Genomic DNA, 21,586 nt, shown 5'->3' with positions numbered 1-21,586 from the left:
CTAAGTCATCTTCCTGGTTAAGGCTCTCAGAGACTCCAATTTGGGTAGTCTGAGGGGACTCACCCCCAGCCCCTGCTCACTGCCCTCCCCAGCACACACACATCACACAGCCTTTCACTGGCAAGACACACTGAGCAGGAAGCAGAGAGGCTGCTTGGAGCTGTGACCCCTATGTGACTCTTAGGACAAGCAGGTTGGAGGCTGGACCTGTGGAATGGACCATGGAGGGTGTCCTGTGGAAGGGAAGGCATGAGAAAGGAATGCTGTGAGCCTGTCTCTGTGGGGTCCTCCTGCCTATCCCAGCCATAACAGATGCTTCAACACCAGCCCCAGAGCATGGGCAACTGGCTCTCAGGGGCCTGCGGGACAGGATCAGTCTGGCTTCTTTGCAGACAGCAGCTGTATTCAGAAATTGCCCCTCCCATGAGAGGAAATTTCTTGCATCCCCTCTGGTCAGAGAGACCAGGGTAGGCCCACAGAACCAGCTTCTCCCCCTGGCTTCATCCTGATGGGTAAAGACAGGGTCTGTCTGTCCATAGCCTCGGTGCTCAGCCAACCCCTGGCACAGGGTTGGCACAGCAGAAATATCTGTTGATGAGTGAGCCCTGGCTTTACCTGCTTTGATCCTGAAGTTCTTACATTCAAATACATTTCATTGAAAAAAATTCCTCATTCACGTGGTGCTGAGTTGGTGCCCAACATGTAGCTAATGTCACTGCTATTGCTATTCATTTCATGGCCACCCTCAAACCAGCCACTGCCCGTGACATTGGAGCTAGCTCAGAATGGTTATATTTTACAATCAAGTATAAGCATCCTCAGCATGTAGGCTAGCAATGTTATCAATATGAGTTTCAAGGTTATCACCCTGATGTCCTGACCTTAAATTTCTATTAATAGAAACACTTTGGTTTTAATATTCATTTACTCAACACTCATACATGTATACTGATTAAGCATGGGCTCTAAGCTTATCCTGGGGGTGTGGTGATGGTATATAGAGATGACCAAGAGAACACAGCCCACTTTTTGTACATAATCAGTTGAATAAGCACAAAATTAAGGATCTCACTGCAGGTTCCATGACAGTTCTGTGAACAGAACGAGGGGCTACAGGAGCAAGTAACAGGGGACTTAGTCTGGGATCTGGGAAAGTTGCCTGGGGTGAGGGCTGGGAATTTGGCTCTGAAGAAGCAATTAGCAGGTTAAAAGGACAGAGAGAAAATCTGGGTAAAGGGCAGAAGGCCAGAGAGACTGTTAAAACCCAAAGCATTCAGTGCAGGTAGAAGGAGGGAGGGAGTGGAGTTCCAGAAAGGAGCCTGGAGGGTAGGTGGATCTGAATACACAAAGGGCCTTCTGGTCTGCTAATAGGGAGCCATGGCAGGTTGAGGAGAAGGAACAGGAGGCCAAGTCCCTCTCTGGCTACTAGGTGGAAGGTAAATTCTGTAAGATTTTTCTCCAGAGTCTGGAGCTGATTTTGCTGGTATGGCCAAGGATGCAGAGTTTTGATTATTCCCTGTTGTCTCCCTCATGCTTGTCCAAACCTCAGGCTCCTGTGTCTAATTCATTTCTGAGGGTCCAGTGTCCATCACAGGGCCAGACACACAAGCAGGGGCTGAAAAGATGCACATTTGGTGAGGGAGCTCACTCACTAGGCACCTCACCTGTCTATCGGTGCCCATGAAACTGTCTATCTGGCCCTGCTTCTTGCCCATTGGCTTATGTCCTTAGCCTGGGCAGGCCAGGCCAGGCAGGCCGTGCAGGATAATAGGCTGGGCATCTAGGAAGCAGACTATATGCCTCCATTCACTCTCCCATGCCTGCCACCTGGGGAGGCTCTGGCCAGGACCCCCACCCCCCCAGCCCTCCCTCCAGTCATTAGAATTGTAGGGACTTTCTACTCAGGACAAATCAGATTGGCAGTTATGCAGCTGCGGAAATCCAGGGCCCTGCCCAGGGAGTCCACCCTGGTTCCTGCTTCTGTTCAGCCAGAGGAGGTGAAGACAAAAAGTCAGAGATAAGGGGTGGGTAGAGGTTAGGATGCAGAGAACTTTGGCTGGGAGTTGAGGGGATAGCATCTCTCTCTGGAAGGACGGGAAGGATGTCCCAGCAGCTACAGCTGGCCAAATTCACCACAGGCAGTCCACTAAGCAGTGAGCTCTCCACCTGGGGAAGTGTAAACAAGGCACATCAGAAACTGGGGGAACTCCCAGTTGCTCTCCTCCCCTGCTGAGAGAATCCCTCACCAAGAATCCCCTGCCCCACTTGAGCCCTAAAAGCCATCTCCCTCCTGGCCCTGGAGACAATCACCATGGCTGCCACAACTGTGTGGCCTCCTTGTATAGGTCCCCTCCTCCCTATTTCACTTGTCTCTTCTGTAAAGCAGGAGTGGGTGAGCTCAGGGAGGTGTTTTCCTTTTATTCTCTGCACTCAGCAGCAAATAATTGCATTAATTCTCGATATCTATAATAATTTTTTCTTAAAAAAATCACAAAATGTCCCAAACCAATTTGCAAAAACATGGGAAGCTACCTAAATTTCAGGACACAAGAAATAAAATCATTGTTCCATGTGTTCCTTGAAGTAAATATAATTCTTTCTCCAAAGGCCTGAGGCCATCTGGAAGGGGTCTGAGAGAGGCCACAGAGAGAGGTCCCAGGGTGCCCTCAGGGTCGGGCAGTGGGTTCAGCCTACTTCTGCACCAGTAGCTCTTCTCCCTTTCTGATGAAGTTCAATCCTCCCAGTATGGCCGACTAACAAGCCCTGGCCCCGAATCTAGACAAACCATGCATCCACCAACTTTTTCATGCCCACTCCCTCATTCTCTGCTCCTGGGATTCCTGTTCAATGTTTTTTTCCTCCTAGAATTGTCTTATCATCCCTTCCCCTGCTAAGGGCACATTCATCCTTTGGGTCTATGTTTATATACCTCTTCCTCCAGGAAGCCCTCCCTAACATCACCAGACATGCCCACAGCCAGTTGTTTACCCCCTGCCATAAGCCTGCTTTTTCTGTCTTGCCTAGTCACATGTCTGTCACCTCCATGCCATTTAGTGTCTCAGGGCCCAGCACAGTACCTGGGAAAGAGAAAGTATCCAGGATGTGTTTTTATTTTTTATTTTGTTTTTCAGGATGTGTTTGTTGAATGAATGACCCCCTAAAGGCCCTCAGCACTCTGGGCTGGTCTTGACTAGAACTCTGGCTTCTAAGCTAATTGTCAAACCCCAGAAGGGCACAGGCTTGTCCTGAGTCCTGTGCCCTGGATGCTTGTCCCCTGGGGATTCCTGCACTGAGAAGTGGGAGGGTGTGTGTGTCCAGAATTCTTTCCTAATGTGGTCTTGTTATGAGAATGAACCAACTGAGTGCCCTCTGTGAATAGGTAGCCAGAAAGAAAGCTGAGTCTCTGTTCTCCCACCTGATCTCCAGTTTGGAGGAAATGCAGCCTTCAATTTGGAAGGCTAATTTGGTCTGGGGTTAGGAGGCTGTGTGTCAAATGATGCCATACTGTCCCAGGGGAGAACATCCCTTCCCACCCTCCACCCCCCACCTCTAGGGACCAGGACCTCTACTCTCAGTCTCAGGCCATACTGCTTTAGGCCTCTCTGGAGGCCTGAGCTGGGACCTCGAGAGCATCAGGCAGCAAGTCCTCAGCCACGGGGAAGAGAGGGAGAAACCCAGGGAACAGCCTCTCTGTCCAGTCCACTGACTTAATGGGACAGTTGGCTCCCAGATATCAAGAAGAACCAGTGGAGGGTCTCCAAGGAGCAGGGCCACGTGGTGAGCTTTGCCCCAGCCAGGAGGTCAGCAGTAGCCATGTTCTTTTAGCTGCTCTGGGGAAACTGGGGGAATGGGCATTGTAATGACCTGGCCCAAGAAGGCTTACTCTCCAGCAACTCCCCACGCTGACTCTTGCCACTCCCTGAGCCCAGACACGCTGAGTTAAGTTAGTCCCTCTCAGCATGATGGCCACAGTAATGCCACTTTACCTCCTCCCCTGTGAAGTCCTCTGTGACCACTAGGGTGGATCAAAACTACCTCCAGTTTCCCTACTTCACAAGTGGCTGCCTTCCCATCAGGATATGGGCCCAGGCTGGGCACAGTGGCTCACACCTGTAATCCTAGCACTCTGGGAGGCCGAGGCGGGTGGATTGCTTGAGCTCACGGGTTTAAGACCAGCCTGAGCAAAAGCAAGACCCTGTCTCTACTAAAAAATAGAAAAAAAATGAGGCAAGAGAATCACTTGACCCCAGGAGTTGGAGGTTGCTGTGAGCTATGACACCATGGCTCCCTATCCAGGGCGGCAGCTTGAGACTGTCTCAAAAAAAAAGGATATGGGCCTAGTGAGAGTGGGTTCTGGTTATGGTCACCTTGGTGGCTTAGAACAGTGCCCAGGGGAAGGCTTGGCAGAGCTAATGACAATAGTCGTTCCATTCATAGCTGTGTGGCTTGGGCCAGGCCTGGCACTTCCCTGGGCCTCAGTTTGCTTGTCTGTGGGCCAGACATGCAGCAGCACAGTACTTGATGAATTAGTGAATAAATCAATGAATGAGGAGTTGAACTAGACAGTCTCCAAACTGCTAAAACTCAAACACTCTACAATTTCTCCATTCTCATTCAAGCTACAAAGTCTCTGCCCAGGTTATATGTTTACAAGGACTGGCATTGGCCTTGGCATGAGTAAGGGAGGCAGAAGCCCTGGGGATGGTCACAGCAGATAGGAGCTACAGAGGCTGAGAGCTGGGAGGGGTGTCAAGTGATAGAGTCTCAAGAAGGTGGGGGGCGGTGAAGGTATTCATCCAGGGCCTGGTTTGAGGACCCCAGCCCACCTGGGCAGAGCACCATCCCTGTGCCACAACGTCCCAACTCACCCACGCCCCAGCAGCTTCTCCCAAAACTTCTGCTTGGCTCCAACAGTCTGTCACTGGGGCTGGTGATTCACACACTCTGCTCTTCTTTCCTCTTCCCAACTAATTATAGCTCCTGCATGTTTTTCCCCCTGGAAAAATGTCTTCTTAAAAAATATATATCCTCAAGCCAGTGGTAATTAATTTGGTGAGTGTCACTGTGTACAATTCAGACTGACTCTAAGGACAGGCAGATCCCAGGTGTGGGAGTGTTTACTGCCCAGCAGAGGAGGATGGGCATGAGATACAGGGTGCACATGGGGACAAGCAGCAGAAGCTCAGTCCAGCCCCCTCCAATGCATCATGATGTTGGGGACCCTGGAGAATAATAGTCACAGTAATAGCAGTGAGGCCCCTTCTGAGCTCTACTATGAAATGGGCACAGTGCCAGATGGCTGCCCTGTGCATTGACATTTAATCCTCTGATACCTGCTAAAGCTGATCCTGGTATTGGCCCCACTTCGTAGAAGAGGAAACTGAGGCTCAGAAACTTATCCAGGATCACACACACAGTGGTGGGGTAAAAAATGAACCATGTAGGGCGGTGCCTGTGGCTCAACGGAGTAGGGCTCCAGCCCCATATGCTGGAGGTGGTAGGTTCAAACCCAGCCCCGGCCAAAAACTGCAAAAAAACAAAACAAAACAAAAAAATGAACCATGTGATTGGAGTTAAGAGCCTGGGTGGTCTGGTCAAGGGGAGTCCCAGTGTCATTAGGCTTCCAAGGGACAAGCAAGCACATGGCCGTCTGTCTTGTCTCTCCTTCATTTGCCTTCAGGGAATCAGAGCAGCTCTCCTGGAACTGGGCCAGAGCTGAGACCACAGTGTCACCTGAGCTCTTCCTTAGAGCCGGTGAGTAGATGCTGTAGCGGATCTCTGAGCAGGCACCCTGGCCAGGCAGGGAGGTCCCAGCGTAGCAATGACTGAGAGGCTGAGATAACTTGAGACTGAACCAGAGCGAGCCAGGGTGAGAAAGCGGACAAGGAGTCACGAGTACAATCACAGAGACAGAGACAATGACAGGCAGAGATGAAGACTGAACCAAAGAGACAGCCAGGTCTGAGTCTGAGACCAAAGGACAAAGATAAAACCCAGAGAGATAAGACAAAGAAACACAGGAGAGGGGACTGAGCGGCAGAGATAGCTGAGACTGGAGGTGCCCAGACTGAGGGCAGGGGGTCCAAGAGAGAACATAAGAGGGAGCGAGTGTTGAGAGGAAAGCAGAAGAAGGATGGCAGCCTAAGGCCTTCAAAAGTTGTGGCCTCGCTGTGGGGGCTCCGGGGAACCAGAGCAGACAGGGACACTCGAACCCGGTTTTAGGCATAGGTGACAATCTAGGAAGGCTGCCTGGGGCATGGGCCCAGACCACAGGAGCATGTAGGCATTAGGGCTTTAGGAGAAGTCAGGTGGGTAGGGGAGGTGAACAGGTAGGAGGGGACAGCAACCCCAGGACAGGCCTGGGAGAGGGTCCCCTACAGCCTGATCCCTGAGGTTGGCTGGTCTCCCCTAACCCCAGCTGAGGAAAAGGACCTTCCTTAGGGACTGAGGAAAATCCAGTGGAGTTAGGCCATCTCATTTCCTGGATGGAGAATTGAAGACAGTCTGAGACAATGCCCCCGCCACACACACCCCATTTCCCACCAGCCATTAGAAAATAAACTCCTTCTATCAGCTTCCAAGGCCAGGGGGCTGTGTCCCTCAGATTTCTTTAAAGGCCAGGTCCCCTCTAGCCTAGTCCAGGACCATGCTTCCTTCCCCAGATCCCTCAGGACAGGGCCTGCCCCTCCTCAGACTCTCCAGGCCAGCCCAGAGGCTGTCTCTCTCCTTAGATCCTCCAGACCAGGCCAGGACCCCTCCCCCAGGCCCCTATCCCCCTCTGCCTTTGCAGCCTAGAAGGTGTTGACAGCTTCACTAACTACAGGCAGACTTCCCCTGGCTCCAGCCATTGCCTCCCCCAACGTCTCTGGACACCTGACACGGCTGCTGCTGCCTGCCCTAGGTTAGGGCCCAGTGCCCAGGACCTGTTAGCCAGGCAGCTGTCGGGATTTCCAGCATAGGGGTAGGGTGAGGGGAACCTTTGGGGCTGACACCTCTCTCAGCCACTCTCTTGTCTGGAATCTCTGGCCAAGTCTGCACTCTTCTGGGGTCTATGTCTGGACTCTGGAGCATCTGTCATGAGAAAGGAGGGGGCACAACAGGGAGCAGATGGCCTTGGGTGACCTTAAGCTCAGAAGACCAGCACAGGCCTCAGGATGTACCCTTGAGCCCCAGGAATAGGGCAAGAAGTGGCTAGTGATCCCAGGAAAGGCATTAGTGCAGGCTCCTCGTTACTGATTCAGGGCCTGGGACAATGTGCCTGGGACATTGTGGTGACCAAAGCATTTTGATGGAAACATCCCTTTCATGGGTTCCCAAAACACACCAGAAAACCTCTTTTTGTAAGAAGACAATACAGGATAGGATCTAGAGTCTGATAAACTGGGTGCATCCAGCTCAGTTTCTGAGGAAATGACGGGGCCTCAGTTTCTTTATCTATAAAATGGGGCTGCCAGTAATCCCTTTCTCAGACAGTGCTGTGATTAAACAAGATTTCACACGTGACACTGAAACCTGAATGGCTTAGGCTTTAGGCAGTCCAGCTCCCACCAGAGGCTCCACATTTCTCCCTGGAACTCCCTTTCCCCCTCCAGGCCCCTCTAGGCAGGAGAAAGCAGGCAGCCCTTGGCCCCTAGCCCCACTGCAGCCTGGATAGGTCCACACAAAGATCTGAGGGGAAGGAGAAGGCCTGGATGGGGCAAGGACCCAGAAGATCTAGGTGGTGGAATCCTCTCAAGTGGCACCACCACCTAACCCCCCCAACCAGGTCTCTGAGGAATGGGGTTTAGACCAGCTGAGTGCCTTTCTACTCCCATCTGGAATCCTTAAGCCAATCCCAGGGCTCAGCCACCCTCTGCCCTCTGCACCTCCACTCTGGCCCCAGCCCCCTTCCAGGCCAGCCTAACCTTTGGCCCCAGCTCCTCCAACACAGAGGGAGGAGAGCTGGCCCACCCCCATCAGAGACCATTTTTAGCCCCCTGAAGAACTCGGCGTCCTCCCAGCAAGGCTGTGTGGGTTGTAGCTGGGTATTAATAGCTCAGCTGGAGGAGGTGACCGGGACTTTGACAGCCAAACCCTGGAGGGCTCAAATCCTGGGCAGTCAGGGCAGCTCTCTTGTCTTCCATATTTCCCCTGCTGACTAAATGCCACCACCATTGCTGTCCCCCAGGGTACTCTCAGCCCCCAGCCCCCACTCCCTCACTCATGCTTGGTTGCCCCCTTGGTTGAATCTTCCTGGGGTGCCCTGGTGAGAAGAGACTTTTTGGGTCAGGGCCCCAGTGGTGGATTGGTGGCCTGAGGCTGGTCCTTGACCAGGCCTCGTGGGAGGTGAAAACACAGAAAATAGAAACCGGTGAGAAGGCTTCCCCCTCCCACCCCTCTCTCCTGCCCTTTGGCCCCTCATTCCTGCTTGCCTACTCCGGCTCTGGCTCCTTCACTGGCTGCTGTGTGGGTTTGTCCCCAAATGTCTGTCCACACTGGGCCCAGAATGGAGAAGAGACGGGAAAACCCAGCTGGCAGAATAGTGGCCTGGGAAAGGGGCCCTGGGCAGCCTGGACAGTGCTGTTTGGACATTGCTTAGATTGGAACAGCTAGGCTTGAATGGGCTGCAAGGTCACCTCTTGGGGGTAGCTTGGGAAGTGACAGGATCCTAGGCTGTGACTGTGGACCTAGAGCCTTGGTCCACTTCTGCCACAGAGTCAGGGAAGGGGTATGGTCCCCACCAGGCATCTTGCACACCTATGGGGAACACTCTCCCTCACTCTGTTAGTCCACCCACCCCCATTCTGGAGCCCATGGCCTGGATGGTAGGAATCAGCCACACCAGGGGAGCATGATCAATGCAGGAGGTGGGTATGTGACCACCCACATTCCAGAGATGAGCAGCCAAGGCCTGGGGGAGCCTTTCCTGCAAGCAGGCAGCCAGGGCCAGAGGCCTTCAGAAACAAGATATGGTCCCAGCTCTTTGCAAAGTCATGTTCAAGCCCTGCAAGCCTCTGCCATGCTTATCACAGGGAGCCCTCTGTAACAGGTCCTGCCTAGAGTCATTTCCAGGAAATAGGAAGGCTTCTGGGTCTTTGGGGTTGTCCTCCTTAGCCATGGCTTCGGGACCAGGCTGATCTTGACTCCTGACCTTACCTCTCACCCTACCTCAGTCCTGACCCTGACCCCAGACTGAGCTTAGATCTCCATCCCCATCAAGTTCTGAACAGTGTTCTCTAACCCCTGAATCTAAGCCAAGTCTGAAGCTCTAATTGTTAGACAAGACTGAAGCCCAAACCTCTGATCTCTGTTCTGAGTTTCAGTTTTAAGTCTTAATCCTTAGGTGCAGATTGAATCTGGGCTACCAACCTCTGATCCCCATCCCACGTGGAGCCTCCACCTAGCCCCTGGTCTAGCAAGACTGGTCCCTGCTCGCCTGGGTCCTGAGCTCTGCCAGCTCCCTAGGTCTAATTTTCTCAACTTGGAGGAGGCCCTGTGTGTTCTCATGCTGCCTCAGCCACCCCCACCATGAGTCTTGAAGCAAGCTGACACAGGGCATATCACACCAGGCAGTTTATAACTTGGAAGAGCAGAGGCTGGAAACATATGCTATTTCTGGGATGCATCTTATTGGTTTGGACTTTGGGCAAAGCAGAGCCTGCAGCAGAGGGAAGGGAAACAGGCAGACAGACCCTCAAACATGCTAACACCACACGATGGGGTGCAGAGTCCCTTGGGACCACAGTCTCCTGGGGCAGAAAAGCCGGCACCCATACCCCAACCTGGTGGAAACAAATGGGATACCCTCCCCCCCACAACTCATGTACCTAATTTTCTTTCTGAGAAACTCATATTCCTGGTGGCCCAGAGTAGAAACTGCGTCCCAGTCCCAGCCCTCCTTCCTATAAGCCTTAGAACCTGAGGCAAGCTGCTCACTCAGCCTCAGCCATAGAGAGCGTCGGCATCCTCATCTGTAATACGGGACTGTGACACTTTCTTCCTCTTGGGGTTTTATAAGGACAAAATGCAATCGTGGTGGCAGAGTCCCTGTGCCTGCGCATGTCTGAAATATGGCAGGAACTTACAAAAGAGCAGCTACTAATATTTTATCAGAGATCAAAGTCGAGCTGCTCCAGTTGTGGGGTCAGGAGTCCTCCCAGCCCCCTCCTCTGCCTCTGTACTAGGGCTCCTGGGGGAAGCATTTTGGAAACCCTTAACTTAGATTCTAGGCAGGCAGCAGGACCAAAAGTAGCGTTAGCTGACGATTACAGGAGCTGGAACAGCATGGAATTTGTCAGCATGGAATTAGGTCACAGAATTCTTAAAACAGAGGAGCCACAGAAGCCCCAAAATCTCAGCATCTCAGTGTGCAGTCCTCCTCTGATCTCCTGGGCCAGGAATGGTGTGAACTCACCAAGGAAGGACAGGATCCTACCTCAGACAGCAGCCTGGGCACTCGGGGCTCTTTCCTGGGTGCTCTGGAGCATCCAGGCAGGGGGAGGGCCCTTAGGCTCCACCACAATCTCCAAATCCCCTCACTTCCTGAGGACTGCCTGGCTGAGGTGCCCTGAAGGTCCATTGCTCCTAGAACACCCTCTACCTGGCCTGGCCGTGCTCTACTGACCCCTCCCAGAACTCTCTACCCAGCTGCTGAGTTCCCTTGAGTGATTCCCAGGGGGCTGTCCCTGCTGTTCTCAGTCTCTGGGGCCCTGCAGAGTGAGCTCGTGACACAAAGGTGACCTCAGGCTCTATCCCTTCTGGTGGAGTAAGGAGTTGGTGCTGTGGGAAGAAGGTAAGCATCCACCTGTATGCAGGGCGCCTACTGGGCACCAGGGTTTCCATCATCTGTGATCCAGAAAACAGAGGGCCCATCCAAGGTGGTAATGGTGACACGCCCAAGGCCACACAGCTGGGAGGTGGCAGGGGGATGATTTGACCTAAAGCTGCTGTCCTGATAAGGGAGGTGAGGAGTGAGGCCCCAGCTGTCAGATGGGTTACCCCTCAATGGCAGCAGCAGAGTCTCACAGCCCAGGAAAACTGCACCCCAATCTCTGGGAGGTGGCCCAGCTTCCACCATGACTGGCTGAACCCCATCCCGCGGTGCCAGTCCCATATGACCTTTCCAGGTGGCTAATGAGGGCCCAAGCACCACTCAGTAATGGGCCTCATTAGGCAGCCAGGCTTCCCAGGAGATAGGGTGGCGGATGCTGGGCCCCGTGGGGACCAACCAGACAGCCGCCCGTTAATTACCTGAAAAATCAGACAATTAGGCTTCTTGCCACCTCCCTGCCCATGTCCCGCTGGCCCCTAATTACTGAGTGGCTGCTGAGCAGGCTGGGAGTGACCTGGATTTGGACGGAGGACTAGCCCCTGTCATCTCCCGCATCCCCTACCCCCTGCCTCCATCACAGGCTGCAGAGCAGAGAGCAGGGTGGGTCTTTCAGTGATCCTGGCCTGAAGCTCCCAACCCCAAGCCCCCTTTCCCATCCCTAGACTCTTCCCCCTACTATGTCTGCTGAAGGCAGCTCTGGAAGAGAAGAGATGGATGCCAGAAGCCCTTGCAGGCCTCAGGGAAGATGACTGGGTCCCAGAAATGAGGCCCGAGGGGCCTGGAAGGTGGGTGATGATGTTGCTGATTTCCCACTTCTACCTGACTCCTTCAGAGAAAAGATACTGGAGCCTGTTTGAAAGTAAGAATGGAAGAGAAGAGAAAGTTGAAGACTCTCCCAGGCCCTGGTGCAGCCCAGGGCAAGCTGGGCATCCCGGCCTGTCCTTGGGGAGCCCTTCCACTCAGGAGGGGAAAGGAACTGGGACAATGCAAGACCAGTGTGCAGCCTGTGGTATTAAAGAGGAATGGAGAAAGTGCCTTCCCTGAGGCTCACAAGGGTTTCTGGCATCCATCTCTTCTCTTTCCAGAGCTGCTGAGGTGGTCCTGGCAGTGACTTTTAGGCTAAGTGAGGGGGAGGGGTGGGTGTACCATTCCAGGCAGAGGGAGCAGCACTTTTGAGAGTCTGGAGGTGGATCCTTTTCTGCAGAAAGCACAGAGAGGTGGGACACCCTCTCAGCAAACACCTACCATGTGCCAGGCAGTTGGCTGGAGGCAGCTAGCTGGGCCCTGCCTCAGGAGGGGCTGGAGTAGACACACTTGAGTCTGGAGTGAGATTTAGTGGGTCCAGGTAGAGGCGTGCACGCTGTCCCTCTTGCTGAATGCGTGGGAAGCCATTGCCTCTACAGGCTGGGCTAAAGGAGAAAGTCTATATGGGGTGTGGGGCATCCTCTCATGAAGGTCCAGCTTGTAGGAAGTACCTGGGCCATCCCCTTCCTGACCTATTTCCTTTCCTGGTTCTGTGCTGGGATTCAAAGTCTCTTCTTCAGTTTTTTTCTTTCTTTTTTTTTTTGTAGAGACAGAGTTTTACTTTATCACCCTCAGTAGAATGCTGTAGCGTCACAGCTCACAGCAACTTCCAGCTCCTGGGCTTAGGTGATTCTCTTGCCTCAGCCTCCTGAGTAGCTGGGACTACAGGTACCTGCCACAACACCCAGCTTTTTTTTGTTGCAGTTTGGCCAGGGCTGGGTTTGAACCCACCACCCTCAGTATATGGGGCTGGCACCCTACCCACTGAGCCACAGGCACCGCACTCTTCTTCAGTTTTCTTGGGGGACTTGGAGCCCAAATGTACCCACTGCTCAGGGTGGGGCACTCCTAACTCAGGGAGGTTAAGAGGCTAAGCTGAGGTCACCCACCCAGCTGGCTGAAGTGGGCCTCAGAGAGGTGTCCAATCAGGTCATCCAGTGAGATCCTGGCTAGCCTGAGATGAAGCCACCACAACAGAGTAAGAGAGACAGGAAGGAGATGCCCTGGGAAGCTAGACACCAGGATTTGGAGCTGCCAAAAGTCATGCCACACCTCCATCCCTAAGTCTAACTGCAGGTTGACTCTGGAGGCCTGGCCCCAGCACACTCCTTCCCCAAAGCACCCCCACCCCCACCAGAAGGCCAGGAAGCTTTCGTGGTCTTTCTTCCTCTGCAAACGGTGGATCCTGAGACTCGGCAGCCAGAGCCCAGAAGCTAGGAGCAGAATCTCCAGGGCTGTGCAGCTAAAGCCCCCTCCTCCCTGCCCCTTTCCATTGGACTGGCCTGCTGTGAATCACTGGTATAACTGCCTCTTGCTCCACAACCCTAATTGCCACAGCTGCCCAGGTATTCCTGCCAAACACACTACTTGGCTTCTGCCAATGGCCCTCCATTGAGTCAGAGCACCATGACAGTGTACACAAGTGTGCACCCACCCTAGAGCCCTGGTTACCTGTCTGCTCCTTGGCCTGACTGTTGCATTGGCATTGTTTAGTAGGGTAGGTTGTTCCCTGCATGATACCAGGGCTTTATTGCCACAGACACCCTGCTCATCATTTCTCTGTCCTTTTTGAGCTGGTCCCATGTCTATTCCTTTCTGAGCTCTGAGAGCAGACCTGGGCCTCACTCCTATTCATCCTCTCATGGTGCCTGGCTCAGTGCCTGACATACAGTGTGTGACTTACAAATGTGTGCTGTATTGGCTAGGTGCCTGTGGCTCAAGTGGCTAAGGCGCCAGCCACATACACCTGAGCCGGCAGGTTGGAATCCAGCCTGGGCCAGCCAAACAACAATGATGGCTACAACCAAAAAAGAGCTGGGCATTGTGGCAGGTGCCTGTAGTCCCAGCTACTTGGGAGACAGAGGCAGGAGACTCGCTTGAGCCAGGAGTTGGAGGTTGCTGTGAGCTGTGATGCCACAGCACTCTACCCAGGGCGACAGCTTAGGGCTCTGTCTCAAAAAAACAAAAATAAAAACAAAAAACAAATGTGTGCTGTATGGATAGTGAGTAGGTGGCTGGATGGATGGACAGACAAACAGGTGAGAGACTTACTCAAGGTCTTTTATCCAGTTGGAGATGTAGGACTTGAACTTGAGTCCTGGGCTCCCACATGCTGCCTGTCTTACTCTGCACCCAGCCAGCAACTCCTATAGAATGTAAAGGCACCTGTATAGTAAACACATCTGATCTGTGTCCCCACCTCTGGCTACCACTGGACACCCTGGATCACCAGGTCCCTAGGTGGGCCTGGGTTTCTACCCCTGCTGTTTTGTCAGACCTAGAAAGATATTACACATCTGAAGGAAGAGGGTAGTGCCTGGGCTGGGGGAGAATTCTCACATTTAATCTCACCTCCAGGGGGTAGAGATGGGCAGAGAACACAGCTGGGAGGAAAAAAAGTGGGGAGGGATTAGGGAGAGGGTCCCTTATATCTATCTCATTATCCCACAAGACCCAGTGAGGGGAAAAATGAACATCTGGAATTTAGGCCCTTTGGGTGGGAGGTCCTTAGAGGCCAGCTGTTGAGTGACAGGGAGAACCCAACAGCACAGTGGTCTCACAGCACAGTGTCAGCCCGCCCCCAGCTCAGCTTCCACCTCCTCCCAGCACCAGCACTAAGTCAGCCACCCTGCTTCCTCTTGAAGACTCAGCTTAGTTGTCCAGAATCAAGTGAACCATAAAATTAAATGTAAAAAGATCTCTGGGCATAGGCCACAGGCATTGCAGGTATTTAATAAATGGTGGCTACCGTATATTGTTCCATTTTTCAGAGGGGGAAACTGAAGTCTGGAGAAGGAGGCAAAGGGACATCCTGAGAGCAATGGCAGAGCCAAGATCAGCACCCAACCCCTCTGGCATATGATGCAACATCTCAGCCACACTGACCCCTGGTTTGGTGCAGGCCAGACCCAGCAGGGTCCATGTAGCTGAAATTTGTGGTCTCAATTGGGTATAGAGAGAAGAGTCATTCACATCTAGTCAAGGTTGGTTAAGCAGGCCTCCAAAGCAGGTGGATCCTCATGGGGTCTGACCCTGGGAAGACTCTGCCCAGTCTGCCCTAGGCAATTAGGTCTGAAATTCTACCCTGATCCCTTTATGTTGTTCCTTCTCAATGTTGAAATCTGCCCTCTACTTCCTTACCCCCAACCTGGGACCAGCTGCCCAGGAAGCTATCCTAGGCCACACTCTTGGCCTGACACATCTTCCGGACAAGACCAGACACATGGCCTGTCTGTGACAATGTTGGGGCAGATGGGTAACACCTTCTTGGCTCTTTCTCAGAGCCATGCCAAGGTACAGGATGTTCCTGGAAGATGGTGACCTGAGCTGGGCCTGGGAGTACTCTGTGGCCCACAAGGCTCCGAGCAGCTCTCTGGCCAGTGGACTGCAGGCTCCCCTGTGGTCAGGCTCCATGAGGCTATAGCTTGGCATGTCAAGTTCTGCAACTCAGGGAAAGGACTGGAAACTGGAAACTTTTCTGAGGGCAGGGACCAAATGCCAATAACCCCATCCCTAGCTCAAAGAATCATAATAACTATGTGCACCTCACTTCACAGAAGTACAATAATCTAGCATCTCCCAGCTGCTGGTGGTAATAGGGGTCCCCTGTGCCAGGGCCTATGCAGGATGGTATTCAGCAATAGTTTTGATCTTGACTATATACTGGAAAGAATGGATTCTAAAGATGAGGGTATGAAGACCCAGAGAGAGGACGTCCCTTGCTTGAGGTCACACATTCCTTGCACTCAGTTTAGCCTAATTCTTGAGGTTGTGGAATGTGGGAGTTGTGGCTATTAGTAGCTGATGGGCTGGGGCCTTAGGTGGAAACAGGAGTGGACCTCAAAGGCCCAAAGCTGTGAGAAAATATGGCAGGCATGACTCTTGAGCTGGAGAACAGGAGGCAGAAATTGAGACATGAGCATCATCCTGGCTAAACCTGGCCCCTTGTTCTACTTCTTGGACAGGGAAAAAAGACAGGTTCCCTGAGGCTGAGGGCAAGGGATGGCCTTCGGGTGAGAGGCTGGCTATAGAAACTCACAATTATCTTGCAGTGCTCCCTGTCTTGTTCCTGCTACCAAGAGCCATCAAGCCACAGGTCCTCCCATCATTCTTTGCAAATGCCTCATGTTCTACCACTGTGACTAAAACTGTGTCTCTCTCCCCCAGTGGATAGGCAGCTCCAGGAAGGTGGTTACTGTTGTCTTTCATAGCTCAGCAGCTGACACAAAGGAGACACTCAATGAATATTTGTTAAATGGATGGAGGGTTGATGGAATGGACAGATGGATGAATGGATGGATCGTAGGATAGATATTTGCATGATGGGCTGGCTGATTAGATAATGTATTCATTATCTTTAGCTGTTGTAACAAATTACCACAAACTTAATGTCTTGAAACAACACAGTTATATTATCTTATAGTTTTGGAGGTCAGAAATCTAGGTGACACCTGTGGCTCAGTGGGTAGGGCATTGGCCCCATATACCAAGGGTGGCAGGTTCAAACCTGGCCCCGGCCAAACTGCAACAAAAAATAGCCAGGCATTGTGGCTGGCTATTAGGCCAGGCATCCTAATCCCAGCTACCCAGGAGGCTAAGGCAAGAGAATCACCTAAGCCCAGGAGTTGGAGGTTGCTGTGAGCTGTGATGCCACAGCACTCTACCGAGGGCGATAAAGTGAGATTGTCTCTAAAAAGAAAAAAAGAAGCAGAAATTGAAAAGGTCTCCCGGGGCTAAAATCAAGGTGGCAGCTGGGCTGCATTCTGGAGATTCTAAGGGAGTATCCTCTTCCTCCTTGGCTTTCCAGCTCCTGAATCTGCCCATTTGCCTTTTGTGGCCCCTTCCTCCATCTGCAAAGCCAGTAATATTGGGCAAGCCCTTCTTACGCTGCCATCTTCCTGGTTCTGTCTTCTGACTTCTTCTCCTCTGAAGAGCCCATGTGATTACATTGGGCCCATCCAGATAATCTAATACAATCCCCTTACCCCTTATTTTAACATTAGATGATTAGCAACTTTATTCCACCTGCGACCTTAATCCCCCTTAACCATGTTAAGTAACATAATTACAAGTTCTGGGGATTAGGATGTGGACATCTTTTGGGGAACATTCTACCTATCACAGATAGATGGTTGGATATACATATGTATGCATGTATGTACAGATAGAGAAATGGATGGATGATTGGTGGTTGGATGGATATATGTTGTACATATGTATTTGATGGTTGGATGAATGGATGGATGGACAGCAGACTAAGCCCCTCCTCCCTAACCCTGGTGGGGATGACCAACTTGAGACAGAGCAGAACTGTTACCTCCCATCTCCTGCATCCTATACCTCTATTAAGATAGGGCAAGAGCCCTGGGCCAAGGAAGGAATATTTGCTAGGCTCTAAACAGTTTTTTTTTTTTTAGAGACAGAGTCTTACTTTGTCCCACTCCATAGAGTGCGTGGCATCACAGCTCTCAGCAACCTCCAAGGGCTTAGGTGATTCTCCTGTCTCAGCCTCCTGAGTAGCTGGGACTATAGGTGCCCACCACAACGTCCGGCTATTTTTTGTTGTTGCAATTTGACTAGGGTCGGGTTTGATATATGGGGTAGGTGCTCTACTCAATAAGCCACAGGCGCTGCCGGGCCCTAAACTTCTTTCCTTAATGTTTTATCTTCCCAATTGGCTCTGATGCTCCCAGCGGTGGGGAACTCGTCTGTCCCACCTTCCAGCCTGGCACTACAGCCATATTTGACACTTATCTGCTGGTGAATGAGAGAATGCTTTTGTTGGATATTCAGCTAGGCTGGGAGATTGGGAGCGGCTCAGGGATATCTGAGGGATTGTCATTCTTTCTGGGTGAATGTAATATAATATCTATGATGGGTAGGGAGAAGAGCTCAGCCTCAGCAAAGAATTTATCTGCTCAGGTAGGATTTGTGTGTGTGTGGGTCAATTAGTTTTGTGTCTATTCTTGTTTATCTGTTTAAAAATAATAAGTGTGGGCTCAGCGCCTGTGGTTCGGCGCCTGAGCTGGCAGGTTCGAATCCAGCCCGGGCCTGCCAAACAATAATGACAACTACAACCAAAAAATAGCTGGGCATTGTGGTGGGTGCCTGTAGCCCCAGCTACTTGGGAGGTGGAGGCAAAAGAATCGCTTGAGCCCAGGAGTTTGAGGTTGCTGTGAACTGTGATGCCACGGCACTCTACCCAGGGTGACAGCTTGAGGCTCTGTCTCAAAAATAAATAAATTAAAAAAAAAATAATACGCATGCTTGGTTAATATATGAGAATATCTGCAAGGGATAATGCAAAATAACATAATGAACCCTGTGACCTGCCCTGAAATATAAGAACAAGAACAAAACTTGCCTCACCAGACCACCAGTTCTATGAGGTCAGGGCTTCTCATCCGGCTCATGCCTGTTTCCCCAGCATCATGAAGAGCACCTGGCACCCTGTGGGCCTGAGACAGAATGTCCATAGGTGACATCTCCCTGGGCATGTCTTCCTCCCCGGTTGTGCCTCCCCTAGAGTAACACAAATTTTATATTAGTACTTCCTGGCCTTTTGTAAATAGTTCTGTCACATACCTACAAACTCCCCAAACTGTATTTTTAGTAATACTTTGGGGGACACTTTATAATAATGGCTTTAAACTGAATGTGGCCTCCTGCAATTTGCTTCTTTACCCCACACTATGGTTTAGGATTCAGCCATGCTGCTGTGGGAGCTGCAGTGGATTTCTCAATTCGCCTGTCACTGGATATTTGTGGCGCTCCTAGTTTTTCCCTAGGAACAATGCTGCTAAAAATGTCCTCTGGTGGGGATGAGGTTATTACCATTATTGTTATCACTGGACCTGTTCCCACCTCGGCATGTTCACACTCTCTCCTCCTCTCCAGACCTCCTGCATGCACAGCCCCTTCCCAGGTCCCGTGTTGCCCCAGAATGAGGCTCCCTATGACTTGAGCCAACCCTGGGTGGGGGTAGGAGGAGGTCTGGGTGCGGATACAGCTGTAGGGAACTTCTCATATCTGGATTCATGCCCTGTGCACTTTGAGTCACCCCCATAAGCATATCTGGTCCCCCAGACCCTATGTTTAGAAAAGGCTGAGGGCAAAAACAGACTCTGCAGTGGAACAGTGATGTCTTCAAATGTCTAGTCCATCAAGTGCAAGCCAAGGCTCAGTGAAGAGGAGGGAAGCCAATTCTGTGTCTGTCACTGTTTCCCTCTTCCTTCTTCAGCAGCTTCTATGCCCCACCTACCTCAAATGCTGTCAGGAGCTTTAGAGAGTGTCCAACCCAGCCTTCTCAACAGATGAGAAAACTGAGACATGGGGTGGGGGTGGGGTGGGCTCCAAGTCTATTCTTTGCTGTAGGATTGATTGGTCCCATACCAGTATGTCCTCACTGCCTCTCTGTATACAAGGGACTTCCATGCTGTCCTCTCTCTGCCACATGGTCCTGGACTTGCCCTTGAGCTTCTTGTGCTCCTTTACGTGCTCTATCCCAGCCCTAGGGTATGAAGGTGGGGTGGCAGAGAGGGCAGCACTGGTGGGATCACCATCACTAAGCCAGGATCAGCAGCCTATCATGCAACCTGACCACAGGCTCCTGCCAGCTACCCAGGAGTCTAAGGCAAGAGAATCACCTAAGCCCAGGAGTTAGAGGCCTGGAGGTTGGTTACCTCCTGAGTCCTTGGAGTCCCCATTCTCCCTGACTAGCCCCCCTTCATCCCAAGTCTATATGTCCAACCTAGACATAGCCCCCACCCTGTTCTGAAGGGTGCTCACAGGACAGGCTCCACAGCCCAAGCCAAGGGGATGACCGAGAACTTGATGTTTCCTCTCCAGACAGATGTGATGCTTCCTACAGAGTGGGCGTTGGGGTCCAGTGTCCAATTTTGCAGCCGCACCCAGTGTTCCAATGAGGAAGCTGGGTCAGGATCACACAGGAGCAACAGGACACGATCCCAGATTTCTGCTGCCCGCCGCCTGCTATAGCCTGCATTCAGCAGTGGTGCCCAGTGCAAGGGCACGGAGGGCTCCTGCCCAGGATGCACATGTGGAGGACCTCTGTCTCCCCAAAACACACACTGTACTGGAAGGAGCACCCCTGTCCCCCACCACTACAGCCAGCTAGGCACTCTCAAGGATACAAATGCAGAGTTCAGGGCCAGCTGACCCCCAGGGGTGCTCCAGAAGCAATGTTCCCCAAGACTGTGAGAAAAGCCATGCTCCCTTCAATGGCCTGCACCCCTTCCCACATGCCAACACTCATTCTTTTCCATTTCCTCTTAGGGAACCCCTCCTGGCTGCTGCCTGCCCCCGCAGTCCCCAGGCCCCTCCTCTGCACCAGGGTGGGAGCCACAGTATTTCAAGTTATTTTTAGCTAAGCTGCATCCTCCAGGAGACTCAAGTCAAGGGGAAGCCACCCCCGCGCCTCCAGGAGCTGCTTGCGGAAAGCGATCGATTAAAACCAGGGCTGCAAGGGCCTGGTGCCAGGCAGGCAGCAGGCACTGAGAGAGGAAGAGCCAGGACTGGGGCCCTTCAACTCCCACCCTCCCCACCCCCCACCCCCATTCTGGCTGATGGTGCTGTGTTGTTTGGAGAGGTGGCGGGGGTGGGGGGGGTGGGAGGGAGGGGATGGGGGGAGGTGCCTATGGGGGGCCTAGCTGCCACTGCTCAGCTACAGCTCCTCACCTCATCTGGTCCTATCCCCATCATCCCTGCTGTAGGCCACCCTGAGCCCTCCCTCTTCCCATTCTCACTCAGACAGGGTGCCGTGAGGGAGGGCAGCCTCAGCAGAGATTTGGGGCACAAGGAAAGACCTCTATTTTTCCTGCCTGGCTTTCTGCCTGGTTCAAGCTTTGTCCTAAAAGACGTGTCAGATGGGATGAACAACCCAGACCCCCTGACTGCCAGCGCCTAGTCCAAAGGAAACAAGGGAAAGAAGGATCAAAGCAGCAGGCAAGCATGAGAGCAGGCAGGTGGCTGGTGAGTGCCTGGGTGAGCAGGTGACTGAGCAGTGACCATGGGCTGGGCCCCAGTAGGTGCTTGGAATGAACAGGTCTCCAGAATTTCACCACAGCCTGCAAAGTAGGTAGTGCCCTGGTTCCTTTCTTACAGATGAGGAAGCTGAGCACAGGGGCCAATTCTTTGCTCAAGGTCACCCAGCTGCTTGGTGCCCAGGCAGGGCCTGGGCTGTGTTCTCAGCCTTCACCAGGATGGTTAGAGGGTGCCTGTGAATGTGAAGAACAAGCCAGGGAACCAGTATGGGACAAACACGGAAAGGGAGGGCTGGCAGATGGAGTATTGGAGGGTTCACCTGTGGAATGAGATGCGCCTGAGCCTCCCAGCATGTACCTGCTGGGAGGACCATGTGTCCCAGCACCCTCCATTCAAGGCGCCGTCTTCATCACAGGCACCATCTTCCTTTTCCTAGGCTGTCATCAGCATGAGAGTCTCACGCAGTGTTCAAGAGTTTCCAGGCAGCTTTAAAAGAGAAAAAAAGCTGGGTGATCATGGGCAAGTCACTTCACTTTTCTGAGCCTTGGTTTTCTCATCTACTATGTGGGATTTTTTTTTTTTTTTTTTTGGAGACAGAGTTTCACTGTGTGGCCCTCGGTAGAATGCCGTGCCATGACATAACAGCTCACAGCAACCCCAAACTCTTGGGTTTAACGATTCTCTTGCCTCAGCCTTCCACGTTAGCTGGGACTATAGGTGCCCACCACAATGCCTGGCTATTTTTATTTT

The 21,586-nt window shown here is 52.3% G+C and overlaps 1 long non-coding RNA gene across 1 annotated transcript; it reads right to left on the bottom strand.

Annotated features, from left to right (window-relative positions):
* Nucleotides 1–814: 814 nt before the first annotated feature.
* LOC128591980 (uncharacterized) lies at nt 815–21,320 on the bottom strand. The gene is made up of 3 exons (XR_008381728.1): nt 21,156–21,320; nt 13,886–13,980; nt 815–2,166 (listed from the first exon to the last, which is right to left on the bottom strand). It is a non-coding gene; the product is annotated as an uncharacterized LOC128591980 (long non-coding RNA).
* Nucleotides 21,321–21,586: the final 266 nt, after the last annotated feature.

Source organism: Nycticebus coucang, chromosome 8 (assembly GCF_027406575.1).
Source record: "Nycticebus coucang isolate mNycCou1 chromosome 8, mNycCou1.pri, whole genome shotgun sequence".
Lineage (NCBI taxonomy): Eukaryota > Metazoa > Chordata > Mammalia > Primates > Lorisidae > Nycticebus > Nycticebus coucang.
The sequence above is the reverse complement of the archived record's forward strand: the minus strand, read 5'-3'. Positions and strand labels throughout refer to the sequence as shown.